The sequence below is a fragment of the Eublepharis macularius genome, chromosome 2 (assembly GCF_028583425.1).
Source record: "Eublepharis macularius isolate TG4126 chromosome 2, MPM_Emac_v1.0, whole genome shotgun sequence".
Lineage (NCBI taxonomy): Eukaryota > Metazoa > Chordata > Lepidosauria > Squamata > Eublepharidae > Eublepharis > Eublepharis macularius.
The window spans coordinates 145,664,822-145,677,305 of record NC_072791.1 but is presented as its reverse complement, the minus strand read 5'-3'; the positions used below and the strand labels follow the sequence as shown (position 1 = coordinate 145,677,305).

General features: G+C 39.3%; 1 protein-coding gene across 1 annotated transcript in view; it reads left to right on the top strand.

The window, feature by feature from the left end:
• Positions 1–12,484, top strand: part of DAGLA (diacylglycerol lipase alpha) — a 188,927-nt gene that overhangs the window by 157,677 nt on the left and 18,766 nt on the right. The window lies entirely within an intron of this gene.

The window sequence follows — 12,484 nt, the reverse complement described above, 5'->3', positions numbered from 1 at the left end:
AATAAGCATATGGCACTTCCTAGTCCACGGTGGTTGCAAGCCCAGTTGAAGCATGGAACACTACCAGAAACTGAGTCGGGTGGCTGACTAGCTAAAATCTCTGTCCGGGGTTTGATGCTCAGCTCCCAGACTTGCCAGGAGAAGGGGACAGGAGACAGCTGCCCAGCCACCCCAACAGACTCCCAGGGTCAGAACCTGCCAGCACCCAAGGGAGGGAAAGAAGCACCCAAGCCTCAGGGTTAGAAGGGGCAGGTGGAAACCAGCTAGCCCCACCCTACAGTGGGAGGCTAGGAGCCCAGGCAGGGGTAGAGAGGACCATCAGGAGGGAAATAGACCTGAGGGAGAAGGTACAGGGAGCAGGGGCAGCCAGCCAACAAGCCAGCCAGCAACCTTACCAGCAGGGGAGGAAAAGCAGCAGCAAAGACAGCTCAGGACCACGCCCCAGCCTCCAGGCAAGCTAGAGGGGATTTGCCAGGACCAGGAGAAGCTGGGAGCAAAGCCATCCCAGGTGTGGTGACCTGAGGCACTCAGCAGGGAAAGCTTGGCAGCCAGCCTGGAAAGCGCAGCTGTGGCTGATCAGGGCAGCCAACAGAGAATACCCAGGTGTAACTGCCTGAGACATCGAGGGCCATGACTAGAGTGCAGAGGGGGGCATGGCTGGCAGGTGGAGCTGGGAATAGGGGAAAGGATATAAGGAGAATCCACCCACAGGGCGTGGAGGAGTGTAGGAGTGTGGTGAGTTAGGAGCAGGATATGGGAGAAGGAGGACAGCATGTTGTGTAAGAGCGGAGGAGGAGAGAGAGGGAGAGGGAGAGAGATGGAAGGAGGAAGAGCGGAGGGGCTGAAGAAAGGAAGGAGCAATGAGCTGGAAGCAGAAAGAGGTAGCCGGGAGTCAGCCAGGTTGAGCAGGCCTGCGAGGGAGTTGAGAGGGAGTGAGGGTGAGGTATATCCCCCCTCCTGCCACGGAGCAAGGCCCTGCAATATCCCTGGTGGCTGCCTGGAGTCAAAGTCAGGTGCGCTGGCATACAGCACCACGGTGCCCACAATGGAAACTGACATCCTCCCATGCCCCAGAGAGTGACACATACCTCAGAACAAGGAGGTCCTCCAAGAACCCCTAGCTAATCCCATCAACACCCTGCTTCTCTTGATACCCATCAACAGGGACTTGATTCTCATCAACAGGGAAAAACTGGTTGATGAGGTGAAAGTAGTGGCCACCGTGGGAAGTAGTGACCATATAATTTTGGAATTTAAGATCTTGGGTACGGGAAAGCTGTACGTAGTCAGACATATAGGTTGGACTTAAGGAAAGCAAATGTTAACAAACTGAAATTTATTCTGGGTAGAATCCTATGGTCAGAAATACTTAAGAAGAAGAGAGTTCAAGAGGGGTGGGAGTTTCTAAAAGGCGAAGTAAGATCAGATTCGTTTTATTGTATATGGCCATTGGCCTTCACAATATCAATACACTCTCGAATGTCAGTATAATACCTAATCAAAATGATCAGGTAATCAAACACTTCAAAACCACATAAAATGCCCTACTGAAAAAACCTTTAAAATTAATAAAACCTTCCAAAAGCAATCACAGTGAATCAATGGCTGATTCTTTTGCTCTGATCTTCCTAGCAGCTAAAGCAAAAAGCACCAGTCTTAGGGAAATAAAAGAATCCTTGTCAGAGAGCCATCATGACAATCTTATCAGAGACAGACAAGGGATGTAGAGCAAGATCTTAGCCAGGAATTTATTCCTAGGTTCTGTGTTTAAAGGGCAAGCCAGGATATAATGAGGGAGGTCCTTCACTGAATGACCACATATACAGATGCGTTGGTCAAGTGGCGTATTTTTATATCGACCCACTAGCATCTCTGTAGGCATTATTTGAAAGCGCAATGAAGTAAAGGTCCTCCTAAGATTATACACAGTTATGTTGGTTAAGTAGGAGGCCTTACAATGATCTTTTTTTAATCATATTAAACCAGGGGGCAAACCTTGATTGAGAAATCAGAGAAGCATCAATTAGGGCATCTTCTCTAAAGACCCAATTGCAAAGATCAAAGCTATTCCCTGTGGGCTGCAATAGATCATCAGGGATAGTATATCTGGCAACGATGTAGTTAATAAATTGAAGGCGAGCATTATCTTTGTTATTCAGTAGATTGAAACTAAGTTTACTGTATGAGTCAGGAGTTCTTAGCTGATTCCCCCCCCCCCCAAATTTTTTAATCATCAGGTGGGCTTGAGCCCTCACTGAAGGGAGTCCCAACTCAACTCATAAATGGGCAGCCGGTGTCCCTTTAGGGAGTGCCAGAATTCACCTCATAAAGAGGTTTTGGATTCTTTCTAACTTTAGAAGTAATTGATCTTTCCACCCCCAGATTTCAATACCATACAGCAATTGAGAGATAATTTTACTAACAAAAAGTTTCAACAATGGGTCTATGAGGAGACCCACTAGCACCTAAAAGGCAAAATATTGAAGGTACAATCACAAACAATTCCTATGAGAAGAAAAAATGGGAGGCGCCCAAAGAACCCAAGGTTGCTCCATAAACATCTTTCTAAAGAGTTGAGAAATAAAAAAGACTCATTTAGGAAATGGAAGGAAGGCCTTATAACCAAACCTGTTGCTTTAAATATGTGCTCCTCTGTCAGCCCTAGAATTGCTTATGTCTGTTTCAACATTTCTTCAACTCTGTATTGCCCTTTATTGGATTCTTGCTAATGTTTTGTCTTTGTAAACTTGTGTTTATTTACCCTACAGCATTGTTTATGAAATAGTCCTTGATACTGACTGTACTACTCTCACTCTGTGTAATCTGCCTTGAGTCTCAGTGAATCATAAATAAATCAGCGGACCATAAACAAACAGTGCTTGTAGGGAGAGTGTTAGAAAAGCTCAAGCTCAGTATGAACTTAGACTAGCAGGAGATGCTAAAAACAACAAAAATGGGTTCTTTGCTTATGTTTAAAGTAAGAAAAAGAGCAAGGCCATGGTAGGCCCATTGCAAGGATCTTGCAGGAAGGTGAAATTGTAACAGGCAATCAAGAGAGGGCAGAACTGCTCAGTTCCAACTTTTCCTCAGTCATCTTCTGTGAGGGAAATGGTGCTTAATATGGCAATAACAGGACACATGATGGGGGGGAGGGAGTTACAGCCTAGGATTGGCATGGGGTAGTACATAAACATCTAGTTTTTTTAAATGAAACTATGTCCTCAGGGCCAGATGAATTGCATCCAAGGTTACTAAATGAACTCGCAGATGTAATCTCTGAGCCTCTGTCCATTATTCTTGAGAATTCTTGGAGAACAGGTGAGGTGCCAGAAAGTTGGAAGTGGGCAAATGTTGTTCCCATCTTCAAGATGGGGAAAAAGGAGGATCCCAGTAACTACTGACCCATCAGCTTGATGTCTATACTTGGAAAAGTTTTAGAACAAATCATTAAACAGTCAGTCATTGAGCATTTCAAAAGGATAGCTGTGATTACTAAGAGCCAGCATGAGTTTTTCAAGAACAAGTCATGTCAGACTAAACTTATCTCTTTTTTTGAGAAAGTTACTACCTTGCTGGATCAAGGGAATGCTGTAGTCATCATTTATGTTGATTTCAGTAAGGCTTTTAATAAAGTTCCACATAATATGCTTATCAACAAGTTGGTAAAATGTTGTTTGGATCCTATTACTATTAGGTGGATCTGTAATTGGTTGACAGATTGCACCCAAAGAGTGCTTATTAATGGTTCCTCATCCTCTTGGAGAAGAGTGACAAGTCAAGTGCCTCAGGGATTTATCCAATGACCTGTTCTATTCAACAATTTTATAAATTATTTGGATGAAGGAATAGAAGGAATGCTTATTAAATTTGTAGATGATAATAAATTGGGAGGGGTAGCAAATACAGTCAAAGACAGAGTAAGGATACAGAGTAATTTTGACAGGCTGGAAAAATGAGCTAAAACAATAAAATGAATTTTAACAGAGATAAATATAAAGTTCTGCATTTAAGTGGGAAAAATCAAATGCATAATTATGGGATGTGGGAGATTTGTCTTGCCAGTAGTATGTATGAAAAGGATCTAGGGGTCTTAGTAGACCATACACTGAACATGAGTCAACAGTGTGATGTAGTAGCTAAAAATGCAATTTTGGGCTGTATCAGCAGAATTATAGTGTCCAGATCACGCAAAGTGATAGTATCACTCTTCTCTGCTCTGGTTAGACCTCACCTAGAGTATTGGGTTCAGTTTAGGGCAACACAATTTAAGAAGGATATAGACAAGCTGGAATGTGTCCAGAGGAGGGCAACAAAGATGGTGAAGGGTCTGGAGACCAAGTCCTGTGAGGAAGGGCTGAAAGAGCTCAATATGTTTAGCCTTGAAAGGAGACAGCTGAGAGGTGATATGAGTGATATGATAACCATCTTCAAGTACTTGAAAGGCTGTCATATAGAGGATGGTGAGGGGTAGCAAATACAGTAGAAGACAGAGCCTCCAGAAGGTCGGACCAGAACCAGTGGGTTGAAATGAAATCAAAACAGGTTTTGGCTAAACATTAGGAAGAATTTCCTGACAGAGTGGTCCCTCAGTGGAACAGGTTTCCATGGGAGGTGATGGGCTCTCCTTCTTTGGAGGTTTTTAAGCAGAAGCAAGATGGCTATCTGACAACAATGCTGATTCTGTGAACCTAGGCTGATCATGAGAGGGAGGGCATGACAGGTTATATCAGTGCTTCGTTCTCGTGGTCCCTTCTTACATGCCCAGGATAATGCTGATTGTCACTTTGGGGTCAGGAAGCAATTTTCCACAGGCCAGTTTGGCTAGGGATCCTGACGGTGTTTTGCCATCTTCTGGGCATGAAGCAGGGGTCACTGGGAGTGTGTGTGTGAGTGGGGGGAAGTAGTTGTGAATTTCCTGCATTGTGCAAGGGGTTGGACTAGATGATCCTGGAGGTCCTTTCCAGCCCTATGATTCTATTCTATGATTCTTCCTCGATCCAGCTACCCGAATCAGAGCTATTCAATGAACATGATAGCCCTCCCCATCCAGCAGTTGCTGGGTCATCAATCCCTATTCACACCTTTTGTGTCCACATGTAGAGCCATTAAGCCTCTCCGAACTTTTTGTCCAAACCTCCAGACAAGCCATCAAGCCATTGTTTTTGAGGCAAGAGGTGAGTTTTGCCCCAGGACATGTTTTGCCCTATAATTAGACTCTCCAGCCATGTGCTATGTTTGTGTGTGTTCTGGATACAAACACCCACCCTCAAGTTCACTTCAGCCCCCTCTTCTCTTCATGAAATGCTGGTCGTTTTGCTGCTGCTCCTATGGATTCCCGCCCCCCTTCCTTAGGACTGGTAAAGATCACCCCATCCCAATTACTCTCTCCCACTTTCCTCCCTGTTTTCTGTTTGTATGCTGTGTGTTTTCTATATGCTTGCTTCTTATTCCTCTGTTAATGAAGAAACCTTTTCTGTTAAACACCTGCCTGTTCATTTGAGAGTTCTCTAAGAAAACAATCCTGGTATACATAGGTGGAAATTTCCCAGTTACCTTCTCTTACTGCATCTCTTTTAATGCTAATTCCTACAATTCACAAGGAGACTCCCCTCTGAATTAAGGTAACACTGAGCGGAAATGGAAATGTTCTTATTGCACACCCCTAGTCTCTATAGATCTTTCTCCTCAATAATATTATTCTTCAGCTTTAGCCTTCTTTTATTATATTTAGCTTACGCTAAATAAAATGAAAAATCGAACTTTTCAACATTGCAACCTTGGGTATGAATAAAATAAAGTGGACTGGATTAGGACATTTTCAGTCAAAAAATCAAAATGTTTTACTCTCGAAATGACAAACTCAGAAGAAATTATCTTGCTCTAATAGTGAGATGAGACATAACACAATCAGTCAAAACTATAGTGCACTATTAAGCACTGTAATGCAAAGTCTAACCAAATAATATCATGCAGACTTCATAGAAAGTCCATCAACATCATCATTCAAGTGTACCCCGCAACTGCAAGTGCTGAAGAGGAAGAAATGGAAAGCTTTTATCTAAGTTTCTAGGAAAAAATTGATCACATACTTAAACAAGATGTCCTGATAATCATAGGTGATTGAAATGCAAAAGTAGGAAACAAAGCAGAATCAAATATTGACAGAAAATTTGGACTAGGACTAGAAGCAGGAGAGTGACTCATAGAATTTTGTAAAGCCAACAATTTGTTCATTGCAAACACATGCTTTGGGCAACCAAACCAGATGGCCGATACAGAAATCAAATAGATTACATAATTGGAAGCAGAAAATAGAGAAAGTGTACTCTCTCCTAAAAGAAGATCAGGATCCAATTGTAGCACGTTGATTGTGCACACTTTTGCTACATCTCATCTGTGGTACAGGTCACTAATTGTTATATAAAAAATTAGACTAAAGCTGAAAAAAAAACTAAAACAATCATAGTGCCCAATTATAATCTGAATAACATTCCTGCAAATTTTAAAGACTGTAAAGATATGCATTACTAAGTTCGTCTGAATATGAACTAGAAGAACTGTGGGTTGAAACCAGAAAGATTATCACGGAAGAATGTGCAGAGACTATTCCTGTAGATAAAAGAAAGAAAAAGACTTGATGGATGACCATTGTAACTCTTAAAATTGCTAAAGATACATGAGAAGTGAAAGGTGACAAAAATAGGGTCAGAATTATAAATGCAGCTTTTCTATTACTTGCACTCAAAGAGAACTTTTATAATAACCAGTACAAAGAAATAGAAGAGAACAACAAAAAGGGGGAAATGAGAGATCTGTTCCACAAGACCCAGGAAATCAAAGGGAAATTCAAACCACGGCTAGGGTTGAAGAGAGATCAACATGGAAATACATTATCTGACCAGGACAGAATAAAGAAACAATGGAAACAATACACTGAAGAAATATATAGAAGAGGTGAAAGGATGACAGATTCCTTCAAAGAAGAATCTTTTGAAGAAGAACCCATAATTTTAGAAAGTGGAGTGAAAGCTTCACTGATACCAATTGGAAGAAACAAATTACCAGGAGTAAATAAGGTAACAATAGAGCTATTTCAAGCTACACAAATTGTCTCCATCAATATCTTAACATGCCAATTGGTATGGAAAACAAAACAATAGGCCATAGGCTGGATTTGTTCAATCTATATTCCAGTTCCAAAAAAGGAGATGTTAAAAGATTGCAGCTACTATTAAATGGCAGAGGAAAATATCAGATTTTGTTTGGGCAGGCAAGAAGCCTCGAGTGAAAGTTTTACAAGATGCAAAGGAAAGAGGCGGAATGCAACTGCCCAATCTGAGACTTTATCATGATGCAATCTGCCTAGTTTGGTTGAAAGAATGGATGACATTAAAGAACAAGAAACTATTAGCCCTAGAGGGATATAAAAAAATATTTGGATGGCACGCATATTTATGGCATGACAAAGTAAAGGTCAACTCGATGTTCCTGCATCACTTTGTTCGGAGAAGTCTATACATAATCTGGAAGAAGTACAGAATTTATCTACAAGAAGGAACCCCTTTGTGGGTGGTTCCATATGAGGTGATAGACCCGAGAGCTGTTGATAATGAACAACAATGTTTAACGTATAAAGAAATAACTAAAACTGAAGCATCCAAACTTAGAATAAAGACACAAGAGGAACTATCACCTAACTACGATTGGTTCCAGTATAGACAGATCAGAGACTTATATAATTCGGACTCTGTAAAGGGAGGTATACGAATAGAGAATTCGGAACTAGAGCAGACCCTTCTTAAAGAAGATAAGAAAAGAATATCCAAGGTATACCAAGTACTGTTGAAGTGGTATACCGAGGATGAGATAGTTAAAACACAAATGGTGAAATGGGCTATAAACTTTAATAAAGAAATAACAATGGAGGCATGGGAATACTTGTGGAAAACTACAATGAAGACTACGACATGTATTAATATCAAAGAGAACATTTATAAAATGATCTATCGTTGGTACATGACACCAAAGAAGATTGCGCTAGGGAATTCGAATACTTCTAATAAATGCTGGAAATGTAAGAAGCATGAGGGCTCCCTCTATCATATGTGGTGGTCGTGTGAGGTAGCCAGGCAGTACTGGGGGGAAATAATAAGAGAAATGAGTGAAATTTTACAATTTCAAATTAATAAGAACCCAGAACTCCTGCTACTGAACTTGGGAATGGAGGGAATTCCAGCCCAACACAGGACGTTGATATTTTATATGACAGCAGCAGCTAGACTTTTGTATGCGCAAAAATGGAAAGTACAAGAAGTGCCAACTATTGAAGATTGGACTTACAAATTGCTGTATATGGCTGAAATGGACAAGATGACAAGAAAATTGAGAGATCTGGACTCAGGGCAGTTCAACACAGACTGGGAGAAGCTGAAACAATACCTGGAGAAGAAATGGGAGGTGGGAGGAAAACTGTGGCAGTTTGAGAACTACTGAAGTATTGAAGTAGAGGGGGGAGACTTTACCGGGGGGAGAAGAGATAAATGTGAATTAATAAGCAGTCAGATTAATAGATTGACATATATATAGATATATATAGGTTAACAAACAGAACATAGAGAAAATAATTAATTATAAGGACTAAATATAAGGAGCGATTAACTAACAATATTTTCTTTTTTTTTCTGACAAGTTTTGTACCAAACTGAATGTCTGAAGATATAGATGGGTCAAATTGATTGACTACGTGAGGAGAGATATATAGAACTATTATAAAAAGATAGAATGAGTAATATATATAGAGAATAAGTCAAATTGTTTGATATAAACGAATGTATGATCTATATGGTTTATGATATATAGAAATACCTGAAATTGAAAAATTGGGATAAATTGTTTATCTAAGATGGAAACAAAGGCTTACAGTTTGGGCATATAATGTTAAAAATAGTTAAGGATGTACTGCTTAGAATAATGGAGAATATATATTTGTTTTAGATAGAGGAAGCTAATAAAAGTAAGGGAAAGGGGACAAAGGGTTGGAAAGCTGTTGGAAGTCAACAAAAAGGGGGGGGGAAAGGGAGGGGGTTAGAGATGAAAAAATTGGGGAAAATTGAATGTAAATGTGGAAATAATGGATTCTAACCCAATAAAAATTTTTCAAAAAAAAAAAAAGATTGCAGCTACTATTGAACCATTTCATTAATTTCCCGCACAAGCAAAGTGATGCTCAACGTTCTACAACAAAGACTCTCACCATGTATGCAACGAGAAATGCCAGAAGTTCAAGCTGGATTCAGAAAAGGAAAAGACACTAGAGACCATATTGCAAATTTGTGTTGGAGCATACCAGAGTGTTTCAGAAGAAAATCAGCTTCTGTTTTATAGATTACAGCAAAGCTTTCAACAGTGTGGATCATGAAAAGCTATGGATAGGTTTAAAGGAAATGGGTATGCCACATCTGATTGTTTTGATCCTCATGAAACCTATACTCTGGACAAGAGGCTATTGTTAGGACAGAATACAAAGAATGGATTCTAGTTAGCAAAAGTGTCAGACAAGGATGTATTTTATCTCCCTATCCAATCTATATGGAGAACATAAAAGGAAATCTATATTATATTTAGAAGACATGGGAGTGAAAATTGGTGGAAGGATCAACAGTTTGAGATACGCAGACGACACCACATTACTGGCAGAAAATAGGAAAAAATTGAAATGACTACTGATGAAGATGAAAGGAATAACCTGGAAGGCAGTAGAAAAAGAGGAAGACGTAACATGAGGTGGATTGACTCAATAGAGAAATCCATTGCCTTCAGTTTGCAAGACCTGAGTAAGGCTATCAATGATAGGATGTTTTGGAAGTCATTAATTCTATAGGGTTTCCATAAGTCAGAAGTGACTTGATGGCACATGACACACCCATTTCATTTCTTCATTAGAAATATGTAGATATTTGTTTTCAGTTTATTTCTTTGGGAGATTTTTTACATTAATGTTGCCAGACTGTTACCTGAATGGCTACCCAAGTTTGTCCCCTGGCCTCTAGAGGCATCCATCTGAACATATCCAAAGTGCAAAGCAACACAACACTACCTAGTGGACTGTTATACTGAGACCTTTCCTATCTGTACTGGGATCCACTAAAAGAGCTATCCTGGTTGTCAGGTGAAAAAAAACCACTTACAAGAGAAAGAAAGAGAGCATAATTCCCTCTAATTGCAACTTCCTATTAGGATATTAACATATCTGACCATCTTCAAAAGAACCACTTAGATCACTCATGAGCTTCTGGTATAAAATGTTTACTAACTTGAGATAAACATATGCAGGAATAATAATGAAAGCAATAACCAAGAAGTATACTACAGCAAATACAGAACAAGAAGACCATTCTACAGTACAGTTTCCCATTCACCATGTAGAGAGAATTACCACTTCGAACCTCTAGAATCTCACATGAGGCTTAGTCAAAATAACATACAACATTAAAGGAATGGTCATCAAGGCAAAAAGCAAAGTAATACTACCACAAGGAAATGTAAGCGAAGATAGGCACACTGACCTGTATGAATCAAGATGGGTAGCCGTGTTAGTCTGTCTGTAACAGTAGAAAAGAACAAGAATACAGTAGAACCTATAATACTAACAAAATATGTGATAGTCTATGACCTTTCCAGAGCCACAGCTCGCTTCTTCGGTTAGTCTTATAAGTGTTACTGGACTCTTGTTCTTTTCTACTGACCTGTATGCATTCCATAAGCAAGGGACCCTAAATTTTCTGCTATATACTACACAAATCAACCCCAAATACTTTTTAGACAATGTGCTAATGGTATTCCAAATATGGTAAGAAGGAAAGTTCAGCATCACGGATGCTGGATAGGGAAGGCAATTGTATTATTAATAATCACAGTTAAATGTTTGATAAAATGTTATGTGGAAAGGACATAGATAAGTAGAACTATAACTTGAGCAGACTCTATGATATATATTTGATATTCCCTCCCTACCTTTTTCCTTGTCCTCCCCTATTCCTATGAGAAAACTAATAAAAAGCTATTAACAAACAAACAAAAATAGAGGGATGTATTGTCGAAGGCTTTCACGGCCGGAGAACGATGGTTGTTGTGGATTTTCCGGGCTGTATAGCCGTGGTCTTGGCATTGTAGAGGGAGCTGATGGAGGGAAACGCGTTAATACAGTTGCACTGTGCACCCTGATTTACTATTTATAGTGGAAGAACCTCTAGAATCAATAAAGGAACTAATGGATTGCATTAAAGAGTATGGTGAGATGGCAGGAATGAAAATTAATTACCAGAAAACTAATGTCATAATGAAGAACATGACAATGGCCCAAAAAATGGAATTCACGGAAGTGACAGGATTTCAACTTGCGTGAAAGTTAAATATTTAGGAGTCTATTTAACAGCTAAATGTAGTTCACTAATGAAAGATAATTATATGAAACTGTTACAAGAAATTAAAAATGACTTAGAGAAATGGAAAGGATTACAGCTTTCGTTATTGGGAAGAATCGCAACTATTAAAATGAATATATTACCACGGATTATTTTCTTATATCAAACTATCCCAATTTTTATCAATAAGACTTTCTTTGAAGAACTAAATAAGATAATATCTCCCGCTATTTTTGATGTCATGACTAAGAAAAGCCCTTCATCTAGCAGGCGATGAGAACAACAATACTAAAAGCATATATCAGCTCAAAAAAACAATAAAATACCCGAGGGACATTTTGGTTGAATTTATGGATCCAAGAATCCACAAAAAGATACTTACAGAAGCCAGAAACAAAGGCTCAATTCTTCTCAACAATACCCCAATACAAGTATTCACGGATTTACCAAGTAAAGTCTTAAATAAAAGAAAATAACTCAAAGCAACTACAGAAATATTAAAGCAATCAGAGGTCCAATATAGATCAATTAATCCAGCCAAACTAATGGTGAACTTTCAAGGCAAACAATATTTTGCTTTGGACTCCGAAACTGGAAGGGCTTTACTACAAAGCATCAATATAGAATCTCCAATGGAATTTGAAAAAAACAAAAAGGAAAAATGCCTCATGATCTTTCTCCTTGCAAAGGGAGCAAGATACCAGTATGCTTTATTTAATGAAGGCTCAGAAAATTGTGTTCTCTTAAGGGGACTGTTATAATGTAAAGCACTATTAAGTATAACCAGGGTTTTGAGAAGGGAAGGAACAGGCCTCCCAAATTTTGCCTACTGTTTGGAGTGTTTTTATTTCTGTAAATTTGCTACTTTATTGTAAAAGAGTTCCACAAACTGGTAGATTGCCAGTAATTGAAGTGTGAATATTAACACTCCAATTATAGTGAACTCTCTTTGTAATATTATAAATTTCTAGCTTTCTAATAAGTATATTAGCAAAGAGAGATTAAAGGTGTAAAAGGGATTTGATTTAAATAAGGGATGAGGGGATTGGTCAAGGGAGTGG